At 32.5% G+C, this 27467-nt stretch overlaps 1 protein-coding gene across 2 annotated transcripts in view; it reads right to left on the bottom strand.

The window, feature by feature from the left end:
• Positions 1-27467, bottom strand: part of LOC148305034 (protein bric-a-brac 1-like) — a 293766-nt gene that overhangs the window by 62930 nt on the left and 203369 nt on the right. The gene's annotated exons all lie outside the window — the stretch shown is intronic.

Raw genomic sequence — 27467 nt, 5'->3', positions numbered from 1 at the left:
GTAGTTGTAAGTTTGTGGTAAGTTTTTAAAGTCAAACAATTCGAGTCAATATTTACGCAGCAGTGTGATGACCCTACTCGTACTAATAATATACGCGTCTACCTGTATGCGTAACTCATTTTATATGCTAAATAGTGCGATGAGGCATGGAGCAACCAAACACGGCCTGAACACCAAGCGGTAAAGATATTGTGGATATAATTACATCCACAACCAAACAAACGGAACGAACTTACAAAGTATAACACTGAATTACAATCGTTTAACAAACATAATAAGAGACACACGTATGTACTCGTACTATACACGGGTTTTCAAACCGCTAACTGGCTTCCGACGTTTCGAATGTGTTCTGAACGATTACAAAAGCTACCAATCTTTAAACATAAGGATTATTTGCGAAAACTGAGGTTACTTTTATACTTTTCATTGATTCGGCATGAAAAATAGTAAAATGACGTGTTGATCATTTAAAAAAAACACTTATATACCACATAATGGGATTTATTTCATGACACACGATTATTTTCGAAAACTACAGATATTTTCATCTACAGGTGAAAAGTAAAACTAATAGTCCTGTGTAATGAATTAAAACCCAGTCAGTGGTATTGTACAAGTGTTCCGCAGAGTTGATGCCGAATAAAAAAAATTACATTTTGAAAATTATGCAGAATTCATCGAAATACGTATCACAATAGATTTTATAAAACAATGGTGCTAACCAAGTAAAACAAAAATAGATTTCGTTTTATTTTTTTTGTATTTCAAAGCATCATTAACTTGTGGCATGGTGATATAAAACTTTCCTTATCATTAATCGTTCACTTTGTTTTTGTGTTGTTGTGTTTATTAAAGTGGTATAACACAAAGTGAACGGTGAATGATACGAAGAATGCTATATTTAGTTTAAGTTTAATCGTAAACTCACGATGTATTTATATAGAATTATAGGTTTTAGTCGGAATGGTCAAGTCGGAGAAGTTCTGCTTTAAATAAATTATATAAAACCCGGCCCGTATTTCGAGGCACGATGAGAACGAGCTGCAAAGGAAATAATCAATTAACAGACAAAAGAACGAAACGACACTGTACTTTTTATTATTATTATTATTTTTATTATTATTCGTCATCGCTTCAAAGGGACCCACAGTCTGCGCCAGCCCGACTGCGGCGATTCTTATAGATGGTGTAAATTAATAATTACGAATTTCTTTGTTAGTTTCCCATTGTTTAGGCCTCGGTTCTCAGCATGAGTCGGATTTTCAATTCTTTACACCACTCTACGCAGCTTTACGTTATATTTACAGCTCTACACTGTGTGGAAATAATCATCAATCTATCTGAATACAATATATATATATATATATATATATATATATATATATATATATATATATATATATATATATATATATATATATATATATATATATATATATATATATATATATATATATATATATATATATATATATATATATATATATATATATATATATATATATATATATATATATATATATATATATATATATATATATATATATATATAACGTGGTAATATTTTTCTTTATAAATTGGGTGTAAATAATATGTAAAGTGGGTGTATAATAATAAAATAAACAATGTGTTGCTTTGTAATTAAAGAAACGACAATAAAAGTTTATTCTCAATTAATCTTTACAATAATTTTTATATCTGTCTGATTCTGACAGTTAATAATATTATATTTTTTCCATCGGATCTCTTTTGTTTAATTCTGTGCGACGCATGCGACATCTGGTGGTAGACTGTTTTATGTAGGTACTATTTGTAAGTACTTAATAAAATGTATAGGTAGGTACCTAGGTATTTTATTACATATATATATATATATATATATATATATATATATATATATATATATATATATATACATATACATATATACACAATGCCATTTTAAATGATCAAATCTGGATAGTTATGAATTTTCTCCTCCAAAGTGTAATGATTAAAGCATTTGGCTCTTAACGTATGTATCACTTATTTCTCACTCCAATATGCATTAAATGAATATTACCCTGCACCGATACCTGAAGCGCAGGGCTGATGACCTTCCTTCGTGTAAAGATAACAATGCTTTAATTACCTTAATCATGATAATATAATTTAAGAAAAAGCTCTTTCTATTGTTGATATCCATCAATTCAATAATTGATTTAATAAAATAATTAAATTTTATATTAAATCGGTTACAGATAAATGTTAATTAATTCAAGCGACTTATATGACGTTCGTCATAATGTCTAGCACATGCGACTTTTGGTCGACCCGAAGACCAACATGCACTATAGTTTTCAATTCAGACATGCGTTACGAGCCGAGGTTGAACGTGCGAATTTGCACGGTTAGAGTGGTTATATCGCTCACTCCTTTCAAGAACGTCATAAATCAAAAAACTAGATTTTTCAGCAGAACGTTTTTAAAGCTCACTATGTATTAAAAATAAATATCAAGCCACTTATTTAACTTTTTACTGTGCAACAGATCTTTTTAGGTAAAACCTGAATATTTTTTCTCCATTTGAAAAATATTTAGTATATTTAAAAAAAAATTTAACAATACCTTTTCCTCAAAATGCAAAAATAACACTTTCTGCCCTGTAGCGGGTAAATATTAAGTTAAAAATATGCCGCTTTTGCTGGGATATAGTACATTTTCTGGGCATTACGAAAACATGCACAACTCAAAATTGACGATTTTCGATTTATGACGTTCTTGAAAGGAGTGAGCGATATACTAATTTTATAAAAATTTTTGGGAAAAAAATAATATCCGTATGAAAACAAGTAAGTAAAGTAAATAAATAAATAGAGCAGAGTAATAAAATCTAGAGTTCAAAATTGCAGTACTAATAATGAAAATAAATAATTTTATTAGATTAAGCATTCTATCCTGCCTTTAGTAAACTGAATAAAAATATTGTCAAAGGAGTAATAAAATAAGTCATTATATTTCTCGGGCAGAGTCCCATAAGGATAGATAATTCGATCAATCCTTTATTAGCTCAGTAAACAAGAGTACCAAGTAATAACTTATTATGGTAAAATAAAATTGACTTAATCAATCCAGTTTCTTGTATAACTAGACATAATTATGATTGAATTCTTCATTAATAAAACCGACAATTACAAGTCAGGTTCTTTGTACAGCGTTAATCTGTTTATGTAATATCTGTACTGAGAATACAGTATAAAACAATTTGATCGAATATACGAAAGTCAATCACACTCTGATAAGTCCGATGTTCTATTACACGCAAATATTATGATTTCATTATAGAACTAGCTGTATACGGCCACGCGTTGCTGTGCCTCAGTCTGGTCAAATGAAAAAAGAATGAAAGTAGGAAGCACACATTAAAAATATGCTGAATTTCAAAATGCTTGAAGGTTAATAATATTTCAGCAGCAGTCCGCTATAAGCGATGATAAGTATTGAGGGAATGGCTGCTTACTTCAATAGATGGCTCTGCCATTTCATTATAATGTATTTTTCAAAAAAACATGTTTTTATATGTCACAGATTAAAATTATAAAAATGAGCGTGAATTTGGATGTAACGTTGTGAAAATTTAAAAGCGATCGGTGAATTAGGAGATTCAATATTTTAATTTTTTTTTGTTTATATAAAAAAGTTCTTTGTAACTTGGCTATCTTAGTATTAAGTAATTAATTTAAGTTAAAAATAAAATATGGGTAAATTATCAAGAGTGAATATTGCAAAAATTGTATGTAAGAAAGTTTTTACTTTTTTGTAAGTATATTATGTTGAAATAGATTATGATAATAATAATAATAATAATAATAATAAAATTGGATAACTTATATAGCGCCATTTTCGTAAAAAAATACCTCAAGGGCGCTTCAATGATAAGATATAGTAGGAAAAAAATGTAACAAGAAATCCTCCGACAAGACACATAGGGTAGTTTTGCAAAAAACAAGATATTTATTAAATTAAAAATGTTTGTATGTATGTACATATAAGTACGTACATAATTTTCTTCCAAATAAATAAATTCTTTGTTATTTAAAAAAAAAACAATTCAATTTGCACGCGTCTATCGATAGACTGCAGAAATAGAACATAAGACGAAGAAAATGTAGCAATTGAACGTGCTGTTTCTATTATTGGTCGTTATTAGAGATGTCGTTTGATTAAAGAATGTCGCATCAAACGATATTGGACGAATTATAAGAACACAATCATGAGTGTCAAGAGAGTAGGAACCCTAGAGTGAAGCCAGCGTGCAGCTGGATTGGTGTTGGTTAGGAGCAGTATGAAGCCTGTTATTAATTTTAATTTTGAGATTACGATATGGCGTGCAAAGCGATGATGGCTGTTTGTTCCAGAATTTGGCGAAGTAGAAATCGAATTACACCATCGAATTCAAACTTACATCCAAGTGCAATTACCGACTGAGAAAATAAGTGTTTCAAACTTTTAATCGCCCCTAAGTTAGCGAGACTCGCAGACTTTTCCAGAAATTTGATTAACATGCATCGATTTTTTATACCTACACTGCTTTAGAATTAAAATAACTTAAGAGCGTTATTCACTCTGAAGAATTTAATTATACAGTCTGGCATAATGGAAATTCGGGGAGGATTATTTGTTCTGGGACTTAATTAAAAATAATAACAATTTTCCATGTAGAATTTAACGAAGCATAATTACAGGCAATGACCTTTTAAAATTTGATAGTCTTTCTTTTTCTAATTTATCTAGTTTTTATCCTCTTTCACTAGTTTTAGTACTGAAAATTAGTTAGTTAAGACCTCCAACTCTTCCCCCACTTCTATCGTTTTTCGGCGAAAATATAAGCATTCTAATTAAATACTAGTTTTTTAGTTATGGCTAGTATTTTTTAAAAATTTAAGTTTTATATCTGTATGATATCGAAGCACGTATCACAAAAGGAAGTGGTATTTACCAAGTATAGCCTTAATTACAAAATGGATAGATATTACAACAAACTGACTGCCGGATGGATTAATGATACTTGTCTTACAGTTAATGATTAGACTAAAAATGCTAAATGAGGGGTTAAAAACTGTTTTATTTTGTAATAAAATAGAGAGTAAAGATGATTTATATATTATATATTATATATGTTTCAACGTGAGATGAAACATCCATCGTATTCATACAAAATGACGTGTATAATGTGACCACTTAAGCCAGCAAAATACCAGCACAATTTTACCGAAAATGCATTTCTCAGCCTAGCACTATTTTTTATACAACCATTCGAACATTTATCATACATCGTCTGATAAATAAATAATAATAAATTTTATAACTCTCATAGTCGAGTCAAGAAACGACGCCAACAATTTGGCAAGTTAGTATCAGGAATGTATAGGATGTAGGAGGTAAAGTTGTGTGGGGTTATGTGTACCGATACAATGTTTGTAATCCGGCAGACTTAGCGCGCTGCACCGCGTGTTGTGTGCCCAACTCCTTACGTAGGGGTGGGCGCAAGTACATACAAACCTCTCGGGCTTGTTTGGTGAAAGTATTTCAGATAGATATAGGTGAGTAGGCGGGACACTTAGCCAAACTTTGTCCCGATACGTGTCCCTGTATGGGTGGAAACACTGCGTCCGTACACACATTACAGGCGCCCAAATATGCGCACATGTATGTATGCGATAACGTTATTTGTCGAAAGGATTTTGCAACTTCCGCGAGCATTTCGACTGGTAGACTTTAAGTATTTAGAGGGTAAAATTTTAAAGCCTTTGAGGGGAATGTCTCTTGCGAAATTTGCGTTATGTAATGTGCGGCGGATTACGTATGAAAAATTCGGCATTTTATACAAATATTCTTCGAGCGAAAAATCGATATGATCGATTGTGTGGAGGGTAACGTTTATAACAAAGATACACATACCTATAGTAACGAAATTTTGGGTATCTTCAAATACTTGTTGAAATCTCAACAAAGATGAAGAAAAACACTTATTCTTCGGAATACTTCGTAGGACGAAGCAACCCATAGTCTCAGCTGTCGTCAAGAAAAGGCGATTCAGTTGGCTAGGCAATGTACTTTTCATGTCTCGCCGTCAAGCTTGCCTCTTTACAAGGCATCAGGTTCCCTCAGTCCAGGACATCCATTGCTGACAATTTGTCGGCAGCTCTCGTCTGAACTTCATGACCTGACTTAGAATGCAAGGGAGCTAGAAGCCAAAAGAAGAGCCTGGAGGGAGTTTGTGGATCCTATATGCTCCACATAGGGAGCGGATATTGTATGGTGGACTCAACTTATGTATTTAAACATTATAATTTTATGATAAACATATACTCGTATATGATAGGTACATGTTTTATTATTAGGAAAACATAAATACTTTGCTGGGGGTGAAAAAACAACGCTACGAGTCAGTCACCCGACAGAGTTACACTCAAAGTCTAGCTAGCGTCTAAAATTTTCAATTCCATTATTCTCTTCATAACAATAACTTTGTGATTATAAATACTGCATGCATATATATATATATATATATATATATATATATATATATATATATATATATATATATATATATAAATATATATATATATATATATATATATATATATATATATATATATATATATATATATATATATATATATATATGTGTATATATGTATATGTATATATATATATAATAGGGATATGACTTAATTACAGGATGATAAATATGAAGAAGAATATGAACGTCTGGGCATTTACGGGGCTGACAACCGCTACAGGCTGGTTTAAGTGATCACTTTTTACTTAGTTTTACTTTAATGTGGTGTCAAATAATAATATGAAATATAACTCCTATAATTGGAGATAATACAGATTTGTGAACAAGTATTTGGACACATTCAAAATGTTGTAACTATACATCTATTGAATCAAAGCTACTTGCGTTCAATTTTACCATTACGGAAAACAGATTTGAATAGTAATAAAAAAATGTATGAGGAGATGCACGAATGTGGAAGCGACAAAGACAGATTGATTATTCTTATTTTTTTACTTTTCTAGTTACCTACTATTACTACTGTTACTTCTATAACTACAACTACCATTACGCCGTTTCTCTCCAGGGGTAGGCAGAAAGGATATAAAGCCATACTTCCACAGTCATGCGTTTTATTTCATAAGAAGTCTATTATTATTATTCATTAAGATTACTAGATAAACGAAAACACGTGCGTGGTTCTCCGACAAAAAAAAATAGAAAAAATAAAAACGAACCAACTTTGTAGGGATATTAGTTATGCTAAAGAGTATTGTAGATTTTAAAATTAAGGGTAAGAGGTGGTTATTCAACACAAACAGTAATAATAAAGTGAACACAAGCGAAGACGGGGTGAATAATAAGCGTCAAGGATTGATAAAAAACCAGGGCGAGGCTTCACCCCGACCGCCATTGTCGGCAGACCAGCTATTTTAACCCGTTTGATTAATGAGTGGTGAAATAATGAAAAACTCCCGATAAGATCGCGGGGCAGCCCCTACACGCCCCCGCCCCCCGCGGAAAAATCCGACATTAATGCTAGAAAGCCTTCGAAAGGAAACAAAACCAAACTAAATTGACAAGCGCCCTTCCACGCGGCCCGATCGGTGATTGGTGTGATGAATCGCGCCCTAACTACTAAGCCGGTGGATCGCACTTTTAAAACTGGCCAGTCATACCGACTTTTTGATTCGCTGTCGGATTCCAACAACACTTTACATTTTATCCTCGATAGACGAGTATAGCAATTAAAGTACCTTGACTATACATTTTTTAGATAGTGTTGAATCTACGATTTTTATTAAAATTGGCTCTCTGGATTATCCCAGTCGAAATGCGATCCCTCAGATGAATGTGCGGCATAACTATGTATGATAGACGTTCGAATGGCGTAAACAAGTAAATAATGCAACGCTGAGATAAGGTTTATCAATAAAATTAAGAAAGGTGTGTTGGGAAAATGTACTTTTTATTTAATGAACATAGCAAAATTAACTAGCGTTATTTTCAAAAACGTAATTCCCAATTTGCTGAGAAATGAAATATAATAGATGAGAACGTCAGAGTATCTAATTGGATTTTCATAAAGTATTTACATAATTAAACTGAATATTTAAAATTGTATCGTCATATTTATTTATGCAATTTATTTTTGTTTACAAATCAGAGATTTGGCACTTACTGAAAGTTTTTTACTGAAAATTTTATATTAAAATCTCAAGTTATAAATCTAGGTAATCTAAAAATATCACGGCTTACGATCAATCACAATGCTTTTTTAAGTGATCACTTATACACGTGCAACATTCACTATTATTTTACCCATTATTAAAAACCAAACTACTCAAATTTTGGAATTCATAAAAACATATGTCTATAATTGAAAACGTTCAAAGACCTTTATTTGAATGTTTGTAAGATTTTTCAGGAATTTTTACTAATCACATAGTAGGAGTCACCAGAAAACATAATAAAAAAACTAAGCTTATAATTTGATGTAGTTTTAAGTGTGTAAGTAGTGCTATGGTAGTGAAGGGTAGTATTGCTTGCACGCTGTGATCGTGATTGTCCTGACGAAGAGACGGGTACATCTCGAAACCGGTAGACATAAAAATGTCGGTCAGTGGTTAATACTAATATTACTAACATTTTTGTAGAAAAATAAATAAGTAAAAATGACTAACCACAAAGTAAATGCTTTAAATATTAGTAATATTGAGAATATTATAATTAGACCAGGTGTTTTATTAACATTTTGAGTGTCTTCAAATGTTTGATCTTAAATTTGGGTTTCTCCATTTAGGGGTTATTTTAATATTGACATCTCAGCATGGATGAAGAAAAATATCTGTGTATTTTATTAGAATTGTAAGCATTTCGTAAATTCCACTAATATTTGGGATGGTAAAGCGATGGTTTATACAATAACTAATGAACTTAGGGCATAATCAAAGAAAGTGGATGAATGGGAACGGAGACAAAGGGAATAAAAATTTAATAACAAAAAATACAATACTTCGAAGCGACCTTTCGAAAGAATATCGTAATAAAGTAAATCACTGAATAAACGACAGGATTTTGGACTATATACTAAACATTCAATCACCGTGACACTGTATTAAGATACTCCATACTAACTCAATAAAACCCAATTTGCAAAATACAATTTGCGAGGCTACGGAGTCTAAATAAATAATAATTAAATAAGGCGAAATTGGATATTCCCCGAGACAAGCAAAATACAACATGTAATCGCTAATATGATAAAGAGAGAAAAAGAACAAATTAAAGAATCCATTTGCGTAATGACGACGAAAACGCGACCCGGCGTAATAAAATTAAAATGAAAACTTAAAACAATGTTTATTATCCATTATGTTATCGAGTTATTTTTTTGTATAAAAAAATACGTTTTCGAAGGATGGAAACATTGATAATGATATACTAAGGAAAGTGAATGCTGGGAACAGAGCGAATAGTGCATTAATTTCAGCAAAAGCTAAACTGGCAGTTCATGATGGAGTCCTAGTTCCAAATCTAATGTATAGAAGTGAAGTATGGAGTTTACAAAAGAAGGATGTTAAAAGACTGAATGCCGTCGAACTGCATTCTCTCAGACGAATGTGCGGCAAAACGTTGTATGATAGATATTCAAATGGTAATGTCAAATGAACAAGGTGTGTTGAGATGGTTTGGGCCTGTGAATCGAATGAGTGTAGAAAGGATAATTAAAACAAATTTAATAATTGTAGTTGGTGATAGAAGCAGGAAAACTTGACATGATCAATATTTCAAATACTTGAAAGTAGTCAGATCAGGGTCAGAATAATCGGCGTGTATGTATGAGAAGATATATGAATTTAGAAGAGGCGAAGAATAATATATTGCAAATACAGATTGGTGTGGCGTTCTATTCTCTCTACTTATCCTTGCGGGGAATCAGCGCTATATTTATTTAGTAAGTATTTTTTTGTATGAAACATTATGAAGGACTTATGGTATACACATACTTAACTTCCTTCATATATTAAACGAGTATTAAAAATATGAATAACTTCAGATTTTCATATTTCAGATGAAATGAATACCTACATTAATTACCCCGTATTAAGCTTTGTTCACAGATATTAAAATTAAAATTAATATCAGTAAAGCTTCGTAGAATGTAAATGTAATATAAAATCATAATTACTTCATATAATATTTATCTCAGTATATATTTAATAATCTTATGGTAGCTAATTTAGCGCATTGATTTGAATCTAAATGAATTTGATTTCTCAATCGACTATTTTGTATTTTCCAAAGACCGTTTTAAGAAAAGATCCTCATTAAAAAGTAATTATTTCACAATATTTTCTATTTGTCCAAATCATTGTATTCAAAACAAAACACTAAGGAGTTATTTATGTATATTGACATCTTAGTATAGATGAAGAAGAATATGGAAGTCTGAGTATTCACAGGACTTATGACCTGTTATAAAATCTTACATTTAATTCACAACGGTCCCTACTAAATAAATAATTTAAAAAAATACTCAACTGAATAAAAGATGGTGCCAAGAACTCACAGGCGAAAAATCGTATAAATTTAATTATATATTGGTTAATTAACCAAACCTATGACAGGTCTTAAGTCCTGTAAATACCCATTCCTGTTTCTCAATGTTGAGGTGCCAATACATGTAGGTGTATTGATTGATAGGTATAAGGCGAATATAGTTGGAAACAGGAGCAGAATAAGGCAAACAAAAATTTGGCATGATCAGGTATGTCAAATATAGTACGTGAAAGCGGTCAGGTGAAGAGTCGAAATAATCGGCGAATGTATATGAGTAAGAGAAGAGTTTGGCAATGGCTACGGGCAGGACAAATTGCAAGACAGGACCCCAGAAGATGGACCCCAAAAATGTTAAGACAAAAGAGGCGTTGGAAGACCTCTAAAGAGATGGTCCGAAATCATAGTAGCTGTGGGGAGTAGAAACTGGCTGCAAGCAGCAACCGATTGAAGAAAACGGAAGAGGCCTATATCCAGCAGTGGAGGACAGAGAGCTCATGAAGAAGAGGAAGATGTTTGAGCAGATGAATGAATGTGAAAGGGGCGAAGAATGTTTGCGAAGACAGAGTTTGAGAGAGAGAGAGAGTGTGTGGCGTTATATCCTATCTGCCAAGTGTAGAATTGGCATTATGGTTAGTTAGTTATGAATGTTAGTTGTGCATCAACGAGAAAATAATAATGCTTTTTCGCTTCGGCGATGACACAATTAGGCTCCATCTACAAACGATGAAAATTTAATCACGAAATATGACACATTGTAGAAATTCCGATGAATTGAGACGCCGTTGCGAACAAACGAGGGGGGTAGGAGGAAACTCTATTCTTTATCGCAATTATTAATTGGAAGCAGTCGGTAGCTTTAATGAAAAAATAATAAGAAAAACTAATCCAAGTCACAGCGGGAGTCGAAGGGGTGGCGGCGAGCGGTCGTGAACATAGAAATAGGACGCGGACGCTTCATTACTTATACCGATAAAACCGAGATACGAGGTGTATAGAAGCAAAAGCACCTTCGAACCATCCCGATTGAATGATTCGGATTAAATCAATAAAAAATTGCGAGTACAAAATCGAGAAGCGAAAAATCACACAATTTTTTATATTTTTTTATGTTAGACATAGAGAGAGAGAAAGAGTGTCTCAAATATAATAAAACAGTACAAAATTTCCATTTATACATCAGCTGTTCATATATAGCGTCTGATATGTATATCTACAACGCGTGCATACATTTTATTATATAGCTTATTATCGTTGTGAATAAGTCGTTCTTTTTTTGTTCCACAACCATGGCGTCGGAATGTATAGCTCTCTTTCTCCTTCTCTCTACTTTATGTCTCTCTCATGTAACGAAATGGGACTAGTAAATGTTTAACTCTTAACCTTGTCCAATTATCTACTATCGAATGACCTCTGAAGAAGATTTACCTGAAAACGTTTTAATATTTATGGCACTTACGGTGTGGTAAGTCATTTTTACAAAATGTTGGTAATGTAAGTATATAACCACAAACCGAGATTTAAAACTGCCGGTTTTCAATCTCAGTATGTGGTAATACTCGTCTCTTTGTCAGGACAATCACTACGCCAGCATGGAAGATTGAAGCATTTGAAAAGTAGGTGCTATGGAAAAATGATCAAAATATCATTTAGTTCGAAACGAAGACGCTTTTAAAGGCGCACGGGAAAACGGAAAAAAGTTATATAACACTTAAAAGAAAATTAATCTGAAGTATATTAGCCATTGAGGGTTGAGAAATAGGTAGGTACAAAATAAAGTCAACGTTATCTACACTCCGCAGTTTACACTTTATCTATCTGTTGCGGTCGACTTCCAGCTGCAGAAAACCTGTCTCCACATTTATTGTTTATCAAAGTCGGAAGATTGATGCCTTCGCTTCTGTGTCTGCCATACCTTTGTTACCTACAGCGAGCACACGTTGTGGCTACCTTTCCTATTATCTACATAAATAGTATATTTTTGCATAAAGAAAGCAGAAACAGCGGGATATTATTATGTTATATAAATGCGTAGGGAAAGTAGCTGGAACATTATTATAAATTGCCAGCACTTTATCAAATCCTTTCTGAGAAACATAAATACTCGCGTAATAATATAGTTCGTAGCGGCTACCGGTTAAATACAACCCTATAGGAAAAATAGCCCGATGTTCGCAGGAAACACCTGACATTATTTTCGTTACTCCGATTCCACGAACACGAAAAGCCCGTTAAAATAATAAAATAAATATTAAAAGTATCTAAAACAAACACGGCTAGGAGGCAGTAATGGCCGCGCCGTATATTTCCCGCCTAATTGCCGTTTTATTTTAGAAACGGCGTAGCGGCGAGGCGTGCCCGCCTAGAGGTCAACTGTCTTCGCGACGGCCGATGTCCGATACTCCGCGCCCCTACGGCTACGTGCCCGATCCTCAGATGTGCGATACGGCGGCGCTTCCGCCCGACACCACTTACGGCGGCTTTGCCGAGGTATTTGTAAAGAAAGACCCGAACAAAAATAGACGCGGGAAAATTTACATGGCCGAGGGTGTCGCTTACTCGGCGGCGGAACCTGCGAGCGGCGCTCCATCATAAATAGATCCCGTCAAATTGCCTTTTTAAATTGCATAAGACTCTTATAAATAATGTTGAATATTCACGTTCGCCGGCGTAGTGCCTTAAAGTTTTATTCGAGAAATCGATAATAGACTGTCAATCAAAACGCTTCAGTACCGAAGGGTGGCGAATAAAACGTAAAGAAGGTATAAATACCTGCCACCTACCCTCGGAGGGGAGCCCATTTGCAGCAGTACAGAGGAAATCGGCTGGAAAATAAGAAGACTGAGAGGCATTTAAGTACTAAATAAATGTTTTTCAGACGACTGTAGCGATCAGGTGTGGCGGTCGTGCGGGGAGCAGGTGAGGCGGGGGGATGGAAAATGACAATAATGTCACAGAGATGCGATACATTTTGTCATATCTGACGAAAGTGAGATATTCAAACAATAATGATCGCACGTAGTGCTGTTTTTAAGAGGATCGTTTGATTTTAAAAAAAAATCTGAATTTCATGTATGTTTTTGTTGAAAGTTTATTCGTAAATATACATACATAAATTTCTAGTCACCTTATGTGTCTTGTCGGTTGAGCTATTTTTGAATTTTTTATCTATTATAACTTAATATAAACACAAAAAAATTTACAAATGAAAAAAAAATAACTGGTTACTCATTTTTATTTATTTTGAGTGATGCATATTTTTTTGGTACAATGTATTTACATTATATCTAAAGGTGTGTTTGTATATACATGTATGTATGTGTGTGTGTTTGTATGTTATTTTTATATTGGGGTTAAGAATAATCATTTAATAATGTTTTTTTTTAAATTAATGTTTTACTTTGTGAATACCACTTTTTGTGTTTCGATGCATTCCTCATCATTTTTAAAGTAAGTAAAATAAGTAGTTAATTAATGAAATTGATTATTTCGTTTTTAAATGTTAAAATCACCGTGAAAGGTAAAGCGCCCTTGAGGTGATTTCTCACGGCGTTATATAAATTGCCAAATACATAAATTAAATAACTGTTATCTTTTGATATGAAATATTGTAGATTTTGTATTATGGTCACATTAATTTATTCTTCATCTTAAACGGTCTCAAATATTTAATATTAAATTACATTAATAATTAAACTTGATAAATTTCCTATTCGACGAATAAATAAATACTAAAGACGCCTTGATATTGACCCTTTAATTATTTTGGATCAGAAGGGTATTAAGCTTATTTTCGGAAATGAAAAACTGGTTATGCGGAAATATTTAATCAAAAGAACAATTTGCCGAGAACTGAAAGAACTCTACTAGAGCACAATAATTAAAACTTTATAACGAAGTGGTTGCAACTCATTAAAAAAACATTGAACATTACAAATTATTCAAGTATTGTTTAATTTGTTTTATTATTTTCTAAAAGGAAAAAGCTTAACGGAAAAATAATCAATTCAATTTATTTCTCGGCACAAGTTATGCAGCAATGAATAAAAACTACAAATTACTCTCCGGATTAAAATATTCCATTTCGGTAAATGAAATATGAAAAACATGAATAATCGCGTCTGACTACTAACTTGAGAAATTAAAATCATAGCAATTTATAAAAACTTATAACATTTTTCCTATTACTTTAAAGTAATTAAATAGAAAAACAAAACAGTAAAGGTCAAATTATTTAGTTAAAATAAAAAATAAGTTTAAAATAAATACAACGAATTTTCAAAAGGATTTGACAGATTACTTGTAATTTCTACTCACTTGTTCTTTTAAATTTTACTTAGTAAATATCATGATGGTTCGATGAATTTAACAATAAAGATAATACCACGTCAAAACAATGCAGTGCCCTTTGCGCTATTGGGTGCAGATAATGGTATCAGTAAGCGTATTATTTCATTTAACTTTTACTTAATAGTATTAGATTCTATCTCACTATCACGAACAGAACTTATTGTTTTTACTTACTGTTGAACTGAACTGGATTGAATGATGCTAAATGCATCGAAACACGTGTTGTATAAAATTTTGAGCCATTGAGGTATTTACCAAGTAAAATTAAAATAAAATAATGATGGAATGGATACAGTATTTATGATTTGGGTGCCATGATAATGCATGGATAATTATTTTATTTAAACCAAGATTACGGGACATTCGGGAGCACCGAGGCAACACATGTAAAGATGACAACTAGCAAGTATTTTTATTTTTTAGCGATATTTAATGTTAATGTTCCATACAAAGCTCTAAAAACGTTTTTTAGTTATTTAAAAAAAATGTTTTTAGTAAATGTTTTTGGTTGCGAGTTTATTTTACAGTCGTAAATTTTACGATACACATTATTAGGTACATCGAAACAAGTCCCGTGGTTAAGTTTAGATAATTTTTAAAGACTTTTTTTTCTTTATCCCTTAATTTCCTAAAAGTTATTAGAACATCTTAGAAGTTTGTGTTTCGTACCCTCAAACTTAATTACAGTAAATTAATTGGAGTAAAACACTACAATATTTATAAATGTTATGGCTCATCAATGTAAAACGAGTACGAAGTACGAGTACATAAGAATTCGTTCTCATCCCTATAACTTTCAGATTTAAGATGGGGTGTAGCCGAAGCGGGTAGAGAAAAATTTGCATTTGGCCCAAAAACATATTCCAGGAAATTTATCATGTTTAATGTATTTTTCCAAAGGTGAAGAGAAAATACATATTTCTATACATCCCCCTATAAATGAAGCAATGTATTTCCATCCCGTCTTTCTGCAGGGTCGTAAGATTTATACCAGCGCCCGACCGAAGGCACTTTAAACGAGCGAAAATATTATAATATATGGCGTAAAATACAACATTCCTTTTTAGTTAAAAATATTTTGAATCATCGGGGTGCGAGTCGGTTGGCAACTAGTCTAACGTTGTATAACGGAAAGAATAATACCGGTGCCTCATTTATAACCAAATAAGCGACCTGCTTTGAGTTACAAATGTAATTCATTTAAAATGACGTAATATAAAAAAAAGAGTAGGTTTGTTTAGGGTAACTGGATTAAATTTACTTATTACACAAAAATACTGTACAGATTTCGACAATTTATTATTATTTATTCATATCCTTCATTGGATTATTCACTCTACGGCTGATATATAATTATTATATGTGTCTCGAATAGAGAACACCTATTGTTTTTTATACAAAAGAAGATGAAAGTAAGCTTTATACACATACTCGTACCTACTTCATATATTTCTTAACTGATGGCTCCACTTTAAGTCATACTTCTAAATCTACCAAATAAGAATTAGCATGTGATAGGAATCCACTAACATTGGATATGTGTATATGCTTACATGTTTAAAAAATAAATGTAATATGGGGATAAAATAGTGGGCGTGACACAAGTATATAAAGTAATCTTTCAAATTTCATTAATTGATTCGGCAGTCATATGTGGTAAATTCTATCCATTTATAATTTAAGCTTTACTAATTAAATACCACCATTTCTTAAAATGAATTGTGACACGTGTTTCGATGTATTCCGCATCATTTTCATCGTAGATCATTTATAACCTGAGTTATTCAGACTTCCATCTTCTTTCGTATAAAACAAAACATGTTTTGTCTTAAGTTGAGACACCTTTAAAACACATTTTTTGGATTCATGTTTGTTTTACTTTTGACTTTCATATTGTTGCTTTAAAACTATTCACCTAACTTATATAAAATATGTAATTTCAGGTGAGATTTAATATAACATTTTAAGTCCTTGAAGCGTGGTCAAATATTCGGAATCCTTTTCAGATTGCAATTATAAAAATAAAATAAAAATTATCCGGCAAGCAGTCCTGGGGAGTGGAACGGGACGTCTGCGAGTACCCGTCGAATAAGTCGAGATTGTAAATCTTTGATGCCTTATAAATTTGAAGTCCTCGGTCACTAGAGGAATGGACCAATAGAGTGACGTTCCGATACAATGGGGATGCTTATCGAGTGCAGGATTGCTGCTAAGGGTGGGTAATCCCCCACCATCAGGAATAATTGAGAGAGGCCAAGCCATCAGGGATTCATGTATTCAATTATTCAAATTTTGCGCAGGAGGTCTCATCCTTGCGCCTTACGCGTGTGAATTATATATTAATCCATCCATGCCGACTTCCTACAGAGAAGGGGCTTATTTCGTTTTTATCATACACCTTTGCTTTTGATGGACGGTGCAAATAGTAATTATATCAGCTATATTAAATTATACATGTTAAATTTAGGAGTTTAGCTCTCGTCTGTGTAGCACCTTCCATCGTCCAATTAAACTTCCATCGTCCGAAATCTGGGCATTGACGGAATTTATGACCGTCATAGGCTAGTTTGAGTGATCACTTTACTAAAATCTAACATTCACCGTCACTTTATGGTTATATCTATCTAATTAATGTTTTACTTGGTAAATACCACTATTTATTAAAATATATTGTTATACATTTTTGATGCATTCTGCATCATTTGTATGGTGTTTGAAAATGATGCGGAATACATTGAAACACGTATCACAATAGATTGAGAGACATAGTGACATTATATTTTTAATATTAAAATTGAACATTGATTTTTTGAGCCAACTAAGTCTAGATTTTTTTTAAAAATTTATGAATATAAAAAATAAAGTTCGTGTAAATTGTTTCGACTTGTTAGGACATTATTTAACTATTGTAGTACTGTATCAGTAGTTTAATGATGCCCTAACGAGGTGAAATAATTGTCACTCTTATTTCATGTTTTTAAAAAACAAAATATACAAATTTGTTCATTTTAAAAATCAGTATGAGGACGTATAGGAGCTGAAGAATACTTCCGAAAGCAGGCGAGAATGGCGAAAGAGATGTCATCTATTGCTACAGACCAATCCGCAGGATTGAGTCCAGAGAAAGAAAATTCAGTAATTTATTTTAATATTTGAAATATAAATTATGGAGTTCTACAAATTAAAATAAGAATTACAAATCAATAAAAATAGTCGTATTAACCAAGTAAAACTTAAATTCAAAACATTTGACTCTTAGAATTCGTACAAACGATTTTAAGTAATTAGAAATATGGTGCAATACCAGAAGTAATATAAAGTTTTCATCATTATGAAATCGATGCCCTGAAATCACAACACTTAACGTCGATGTTCGCTAGTACATTTTGTTTTCCCCCCAATAGTGCGTTAAAATCCCAATTGACGGTGAAAATGAACGAAATAATCGGTTCAGATTTGGCTTTGGCATTATTTGTCCCACGGTGCAGTTGTAGTGTGGCTGGGTACCGATCTGTTGATCGCTGGGTCGGTGGTTGGGGTTGGAACAGGCGTTAAACGCCGCTTTTCATCTCATTCAATGCGATTAAAAACGTGTGATGTATCACTTTTCGTTGGTTTTAACTAAAAGCGATACGGTAATTGGAAATTCGGCGTTGATAATACAGATTTTAACAGTTCGCTTTGTCACCGTTGATGGTTGATTGGCAGAGTTGAACACATTTATTTGATATTCTCAATATTATTATTATTTAAACCATTTAATTTGTGGTTAGTCATTTTAACTGATATATTTTTTTTTCAAAAATGTTAATAATATTATATTAGTATATAACCATCGGTAAGTAGTTATATACTAATATTGTTAACGTATTATTTATTGATTCGGCATTAACTTTGTGGAATGACATGATTATTTTATTAAAATTAAACACTTGAATAATCCACTTTATCGAGTTTTATTTTTATTTACGACTAGTTTCGAAAACGACAGTTGTTTTCATCTTCTGGTACAAATTAAAACATGAGTTTTAATTTGTACCAGAATATGAAACAATTGTCGTTTTCGAAACTAGTAGTAAATTAAAATAAAACTCGATAAAGTGGATTATTCAAGTGTTTAATTTTGATAAAATATTATTGATATTTTTGTGAAAAAATAATTAAGTAAGTTTATTTAAAATTATTTTGATGGGATGAGTTTTAATGAATTTTAGTATGACGTGTGATAATTGAAAAATAAATAAAATTGACGCGTGAGAATATATCTATTTTAAATATCACAGCTTCACACAACCTCTTTTTCTTTTTCTTTTAGAACTTCGTTATTCTCGTTTCTCATTAACAATTTTCGCGACTATATTTTTTAGTAATATTGCAACTAATCGTAAGATATAAATGATAATTTAGTTCTTAATATCGACGTGTTAAGTGTTGAAAAAAAGAAACATGTAAATCGAAGAATTTCGTTAAGTAATCGAAGTTTTGTCCAACAAAAAAGAAACCTCAACTATTTCTAGAGTGCTGAAAGCCGACGTATCGAATTTTGGTAGCCGAAGGGTTGATGAATAAAACTCAAATAAGCTTGATAATTTTATCAGGAAATAATAAATACAAATTGCAAATGACTATAATTCTTGAATATTATATTACTATGAATGACAGTAAGTCAGCGTAAAATAATTTAGCACATCATATCACATCTCAGCTATAATTAAATTATTAAAATATTATATTTGGATAATTTAGAGTACGAGATAAGAAATTAAAATGATGACTTAATAATAATGTATACATATTAATATTTCTTCGCATTAATCGACAGGCGCTGTAGCGTGGTTGGGTAGTCGCTCAACTGCGAAACTGGCGTCGCGGGTTCGATTCCCGTCAATTGCAATATGAATTCAAGAAAAATTCATTTTCAATTGGTCTGGGCGTTTGTGTTGTACATATCTCATCTCCCTTTCCTATCCTCACCACCCCCCTGATTTTCAGGTTATCCTTTTGTTTTTTTTTATATATTTCTTTTAACAGCAAAAACTAATCAATCACAAGAAAAAACATATGTTTTTTACCGCTTAAGTCTTGTAATTATAAATTGTATTATTTTAGTTTTTTTATATAAACTAAACAAAACAAATAAATAATACTTTCACAACATTTAAGGTGTGCCCAAATCCTTGTTTACAAATCTGGGTTTCTCAACTTAGAAAGCTGTCTAGTTTCCAGATTTATCTTAAGTAGGGAAATCCAGATTTTCAAACAAGGATTTGGACACACCACAAAATATTGTGAACCAAATAACTGGTCGAATTAAAAGTTTCAGAACAAATTGAATCCTGTTTTACGCGTCTTCTAGTGAAATAAATCAGGGAGAATCTTGTTTACAATCAAAAATATGGGCTTCTTCTAAATAAAAAAAGCTTACTCAAATCAACCATAAAATTTATAAATGTACAAAATCTCATGTACAAAAATAACTTTAATGGGTATCTCTAAATATATAAATAAAAAGTTACATTTGTAAATACATATTTATTTATATGTATTTATATATGAGTTCTAAATTTGGAATTTTGTTATTGTCAATCATGGGTAGAATGGTATGTAGTATGTGACGGGCAGAAAAATAACAGTCTGTCGGTCACGATCGACTATTAAAGACTGATTGGATTTTCTCGTCTGTCTGACTACAGAAAACAGAGAAGATGCCTCTAGCACAGAATCTTGAAAACATCTTCTTTCAAACAAAAAAAGGTGGAAAATAAGAAGACCTTAATGAGACTTTTATTTATATTTACATTTATATATTAGACTTAGAAAAAATATTTTTTTACGTGACCTAAGCTAAAAGTCAACGTAATTATAGTTGTTCGGTTTGTAAAAATAGTAGCGGAAAAATACAAAAGCTTAAATACTGTTTTTCCTTTGGAATTAAAAACACAGTCATTACAGCCTCTAGCCATGTCACGAAGCTCATACGTTCGCTTATATAAATAATGACAAGGGTATGTGTAATGTTCGTACATACGCATACGTATGTGGAAAAATTGGAGTGGAGCTACCTTTTCACGCGGGGAGAGCGCCAATAAATTTGAATGATGCAGTCATTTAGTGGGTGTCGAGTGATACAAACTTTATTAAATGATTTCAATTTTAAAACAATTAGGTTCATGGCGAGGGATGTTACGTGGCGACTGGTTGACACGCAACTAGTGAATTGGTAATAAAATATACACATCAACAGCGACCGTTTTATTTGACAGATATTTTGACTCGACAAAATTGTTGCAATGTTAATCCAATTTTTTAGGTGTTTTTGCATGACAGCTTCTATGCGAAAATGAAACAATTAACTGTACCCGGTTGTTTAAATCAAACACTCCATAAACGTATTATTTATTGATTTGGCATTTACTTTGTTGTAGGACATGTCAATAATTTAAAAAAATTAAACACTTGTATAATAAATAATAATAATAAAACCCTTATCCGCACCCCAATGGTGCATAGGGCACTGCGTCATATAAACGCAGTGTTATCTTGATCGTTTACACATGAAGGAAAGGTGATCAGCCCTCCGCTTCAGGTACCAGTCCAGGGTAATATTGAATAAATATGACAGTGAAAAAATCACTTATATTTATTTTACCCCCCTTGGGAATCGAACCCGGGACCTCCAGAACGGCAGCCGAGCGTGCTGACCATTACACTACGGAGGCGGACAAACACTTGTATAATACCACTTATTGAGTTTTATTTCATTACACGCGACTATTTCTTATGTAAACTGTAGTTTTCGAAACTAGTCGTGTGTAGTAAAATAAAAGTGGACCTAAACAGGAGCTTTTTTTTAAATCAACTCTTAAAACGATTTTAGACCTACATATGTGTATAGTTGACCTGACGATGGAATCTTTATTCACTAACCGATAGTGGTGAAGAATACTTTTTGAGTGGTTTTACACAAAGTGAAAGATAAATGATAAGTGTGTTGAAATAGTATACCTACCACAAAATAAACAATGCTTTCAAAATATAAATACTGTTCAAATCAATTTATTTATTGAAAGTATAAAACGGAGATTACAGCAATTTACGATCAAGTACATACGTAGTCCGCCTCCATAGTGTAGTCGTCAGTGCATTTTGCTACCGAGCTGGAGGTCCCGAGTTCGATTCCCAGGGGGTCAATTTTTATTTTTTTCACGCTAATATTTATTTGATATTCCCCTGGACTGGTATCCAAATCGAAACGCACATCACCTTTTCCTTATGTTATTAAAAATAAAATAACTGTGGTTTAATGCGAACCAGTGCTCTAAGCACCATTGAATACGGATTAGGGTTAAAAAAAAATAAAGGCGCTTTTCAAAATATAGAAAAAGTGCCCTCTTCAAAAGGCACATTATTGTAATAATAATAATAATAAAATTGGATAACTTATATAGCGCCATTTTCGTAAAAAAATACCTCAAGGGCGCTTCACGGTGAATGAATTGGGGAAAATATTATGGTGGAAATGATTTAGAAAACAAATGTGTTTTTAGTCTTTTTCTAAAGATCATCTCACTCTCACTATTTCTAACCATTGGTGGAAGAGCATTCCACGCCGTCGGTCCTGCAACAGCAAAGGCACGCTCGCCAAATTTAGTGCGTTGCTTGCGAGCTGGTAAGATAACTTTGCCCATTGCAGATGTTGTAGCCGATCGAAGCGTGAGACGTCTATCAACCAATTCATCTGGAATACACAGCTCCTTAAGATACTCTGGAGCCATATTGTGTATTGATTTATACATGAGTAGGCAGAGTTTATACTCAACCCTTTCTGGAAAGCGTAACCAGTGGAGTTTGTGAAGTAGTGGGGTGATGTGACTGAATTTAGAAATTCCAAAAATTAGTCTCGCTGCTGCGTTTAACACTGATTGCAGTCGAGTCATTTTATTGTTTGGTAGACCCGTGTATATACCGTTACAATAATCTACTCTCGATATTACAAACGCATTTATTAATTGACGGGCAGCATCAACTGGCAGATTCTTGCGAATGCTTTTAATTTGCTTTAGCTGATAAAAACATGTACTTGTTGTCTTGCTAATTTGAGTCTCAAGGGAGAGATCAGAATCTAAGAACACGCCGAGCAGTTTGACGGCCGGTGTAGTGGTACTCTTTGGATTGAGTGGTGTCGTGTTATCAATCAAATTCTGTCGTTTAGGTGTGGCTATCCAGAGATGTTCCGTTTTGGACGGGTTTAACGTCAGTCTGTTTTCAGCCATCCATTCTCCTATTCTCTCAATGCACTTATTAATAGAGTCAACAAGTTTATATTTTTCCTCCGGCCTACAATAAAAATAAATTTGAGTGTCATCCGCATAGCAGTGAGACCACAATCCGTGTGACTTTATAATATTTTCTATGTCTTTCGTATATAGAAGGTATAGAAGAGGACCTAGGACTGATCCCTGGGGTACACCAGTAGAGACGGAATGATAAGGGGATTTAACTTTTTGAAAAATGACTGAATATTCACGTTCTCGAAGGTATGAGCAAAACCATGCAAGTGCTTTATCACAGATGCCGTATGTCTTCCTCAAGCGTTCCAGCAGAATATTGTGATCAACCGTGTCGAAAGCAGCACTCATATCCAAAAAGGAAACCAAAACAAGGTCACCAGCATCCACAGCAGTTATTATATCAGACAGTACTCTCACTACGCCTGTCTCTGTAGAGTGGTATCGCCTGTATGCCGATTGCCTCTCTGAAAACAACTTGCTATTTTATTGTAATTATGTATGATGAAATACAAATGAATGAAAATTTCAAATCTTAAAAAAACGCTGCTTTTCTTTTTATCGAGGAATGTTTCATCAAAGATTTTTAATGATAATTACTGTATGTCTAATTAATGTTACTTCACAGTATCATAAATATATAACATTGTATTTTTTTATTCAATCATGGTGATAACTTCACAACATTAATTTTTCCTCTCAAATATATGTATTCAACCGTAATTTGCCCATCAATTTTAAACAGCTATATAAATTTTAACCCTTGACCAATATTAACAGTTTGTTTTGGAAAACATAAAGCATAGAAATAATCCACGAATGTTCATAAATTCTGTAAAAGAATTGCATAAATAATCAAATTGATATATTATGAATATACCTATGCATAAAAGAGTTTTTGGATATTGGATATTGGAGGTGGGTTCACCCAGTCACCTTATAATGATGAAAATTAAAAAATAAACAAACAAATAAATACAGGTAGGAACTTCAAAAGCATATTTGATTGACTAATTTCGTTGAAGGTTCAATTAAATAATAAAATTAATTGGTCAATTATTATGCTCAATGAGATAATTGACTCAACTGGATGCGTCGAGGTACTTAGTAAGTAAAAATAATAAACATTTCTCTCTAAAATAATTTCTGTCCCGATAACGCGGAATGAAAAATAGTCCATTATAATAATTTAAATATCGGTACAGACTGTCGTCGATTGGAAATAATATTTATCGAGCAGTGTACATAAATATGAGCCTCGGTTCCAATAAATTTTAATTATTTTAAACTCATAAAGCGATATGTTGATTACGAATGGTAATAAAGTTTTATTTTATAATATTAACGTATTTATTTACTATTTATTTGATAAGAGAATCGTTTGATTGGTGCAGTGCCTCCTAGATAATTAATATTTGATACTTATTATTTTATTTATTTATGTATTTCATCGTTCACTTCTTCTTCTTCTTCCTCTTTATATAGAACTATGTCTGTCATTCTGGGAGGTGGAAGACCAGCTATCTCTCCATCGTTTAGGTAGTCTTCCTGGTATTGATAGTCGTCGTTAAAATATATGGGTTAACTGATAACAGCAGAAGAGACGTTGCTGAATTTAGATCAAACAAGACTTTTTACTATATATAGAACGCATTGCTTAGTTCGCGAATATTATTTCAATTTGTTTTAAGTAAAGGTACTTGGCATTTAATCAAACATAATTTATATAATACTGAAATTATTGTACGGAGATGTTATTTATTCGAATTATTTAAATATATAAAAGCATTTGTTAGTTTAGAATTAATTTAACTATGAACGTTGATAACATTCAAATTTAAATTATATGTAAGCTTTTCAAATTGATTAGTATATGAGTTTGAGATTAAAAATTATTATAATTTTGAAATATAATATAAAATAAAATAAGTTAATTAAAATCTATTAAACCTCTTCAAAAATAGGATGTTTAAATATATAATACTATATAAAAACAATTTGTTTGTATATAAATACCTCCTAAGTATGCTGATCAGAACGCTCGGTTACCGTACCAGAGGTCCTGGGTTCGATTACCAGGGGGAGCGTCAAATAAAAATAACTGATTTTTACATCTAATATTTAATCAATATTACCCTGGACTAGTACATACAGCGGAGGGCTGATAATCATTCCTTCATGTGTTGACGATCAAGATAACACTGCGTTTACATTATGCAGTGCCTGCTTCGGGTGCGGATAAGGGTTTGAAGATGATATAATAACTCTTCATGGATATAATCAAATAATAATAGGACACAAAAGTTAAAAAAAAATTTATCACAAAACACAATTTTAAATATTACTTGTACAACGCTTGGTATCTCAGATGTTTATATTTAGTAATCTACAACGCACGCCTGCAAGACAGTATGTTATTCTATCGCTTTGTATCGTTGTGCGTACGTCGCTATTTTTTTGCTCCACACTCGTGGCCGTAAAATATGTGGCTATCCTTCTCATTTTCTCTAACTTATTTCTTTCTTCTCTTTCATGTAACAAAATGAGCTTGATAAAAGTGACGCTTCCTTAAAATTGTACTATTATGTTATTCTGATGACGTAGGATGAAGTTTGAAGGATACTGTATGCGACAGTTAGGGTTTCAGTTAGATTAAAAATGAATTATTACTTAGAAAAAAAAAAAGAAAACAATAAATCAACAATACGTTTACAACACTACCGTGTCAGTACTTGTGTGTACTTATGTGTGAATTAGAATTATTAAATTGACGGTGTAATTAAACAGTTACCTTGCTATTATTTGCAAAATAGTAATTCCCACAGTTGAAAAATTAACAGCAGAGAACATAAACAATCGGGACAGTTTCCTGCCTTCGCAAGGTCTGTAATAATAAAAGGTACATTCATCATGTATGTTTTAAAATTACTTTTTAAAATAATGATAATAGCATACCCTATGCACTTAAAACGGAAGTATTCAATAAAATTGCACGTGTAGTACCGTACACGTGATAGAATTTAATCTTATTTTTAAAAAAAGAATAAGAGAGCTTTTTAAAGAATTTTAAGTAATCAGGAATTCTAGCTTATAAAATTTTGGTGCGACTTAATGATTTAATATTGGTTTACAAAGGATTGGTTACGTTTTGTGGCAACTTTAATTAATATTTCGATAGAATACAGTAAACAAAACAGATTTGCGTTTAAAGGATTTTTTATTTATTGTTTCGGCATTAATTTTGTGGTAATCATTGTAAAGGATTTTTTGTGCAATATTAAAAATGTAACTTTTCGGTACAGGACCTCCACAAGTGTTTTCTTTAAATCTCATCATGTCTTACTGCAAAGTGAATGCAAATAATAAAAAAAATAGTTGATAATCTTTGAATGTATTTTTTAGTTTCAACAAATAATATTGGGAATTAGGAGACAAATCAGAAGGCGTGTTGAGATGGTTTGGACATGTGGAATTAATGAGTGAGGAAAGAACGGTTAAATAAATTTAAGAGGCGAATGTAATTAGAAAAAGGAGCAGAGAAAGATCAAGAAAAACTTGGCACGCTCAGGTATGCCAAATACTTGAAAGCGGTCAGGTTAGTCGAAATAATCGTCGGGAATGTATGTATGAGGAGACGCATGAACGTGGAAGAGGCGAAGAATGTTTACAAAGACAGAGTGGTGTGGCGTTCTATTCTCTCTGCTTACTCCTCCGGGGAAGGGGCATGATGGTTAGTTAGTTAGTTAGTTCAGTTAGTTAGTTAGTTGTTAGACAAATGATGGTTTCGAGAAATCCTTTAGGGTGGGGTAGTCATTTTACGAAAAATTTTAAAAAATATAACGGTTTATAGGTACCTGTATCGGATCATCAATAATATATTCACCTCCACAGTTTATAATCTCCGTGGCGTCAATCAACTCCGCTCGGCCGGTCCCAATACCCATGATGCGCGATGGTTGACCGAATCGAGCCCGCGGACTGAGGGCTGCAGAGTGACCACTACCACTACACCGAGTAATTAACGCCAACGCAAAGGTCCGGGATCAAATCCCGATCAGCGGGCAAACTTCTATCGCGAATGCATAGTAGGAAATTTGCACAGATAATAGCTACCCCTAAAAGTATAACCCATAGCGAAATATTAGTTTTAACGATGTCTCGACCCCGATATGAAATAGGTGTGTATCATTCTTCCTTTTTTAAATATCCCAGGACTTACGGTC

The sequence above is a fragment of the Brachycentrus maculatus genome, unplaced genomic scaffold, assembly GCF_059751285.1.
Source record: "Brachycentrus maculatus isolate JH-2025_06_01 unplaced genomic scaffold, ASM5975128v1 h1tg000292l, whole genome shotgun sequence".
Classification (NCBI taxonomy): Eukaryota; Metazoa; Arthropoda; class Insecta; order Trichoptera; family Brachycentridae; genus Brachycentrus; species Brachycentrus maculatus.
The sequence above is the reverse complement of the archived record's forward strand: the minus strand, read 5'-3'. Positions and strand labels throughout refer to the sequence as shown.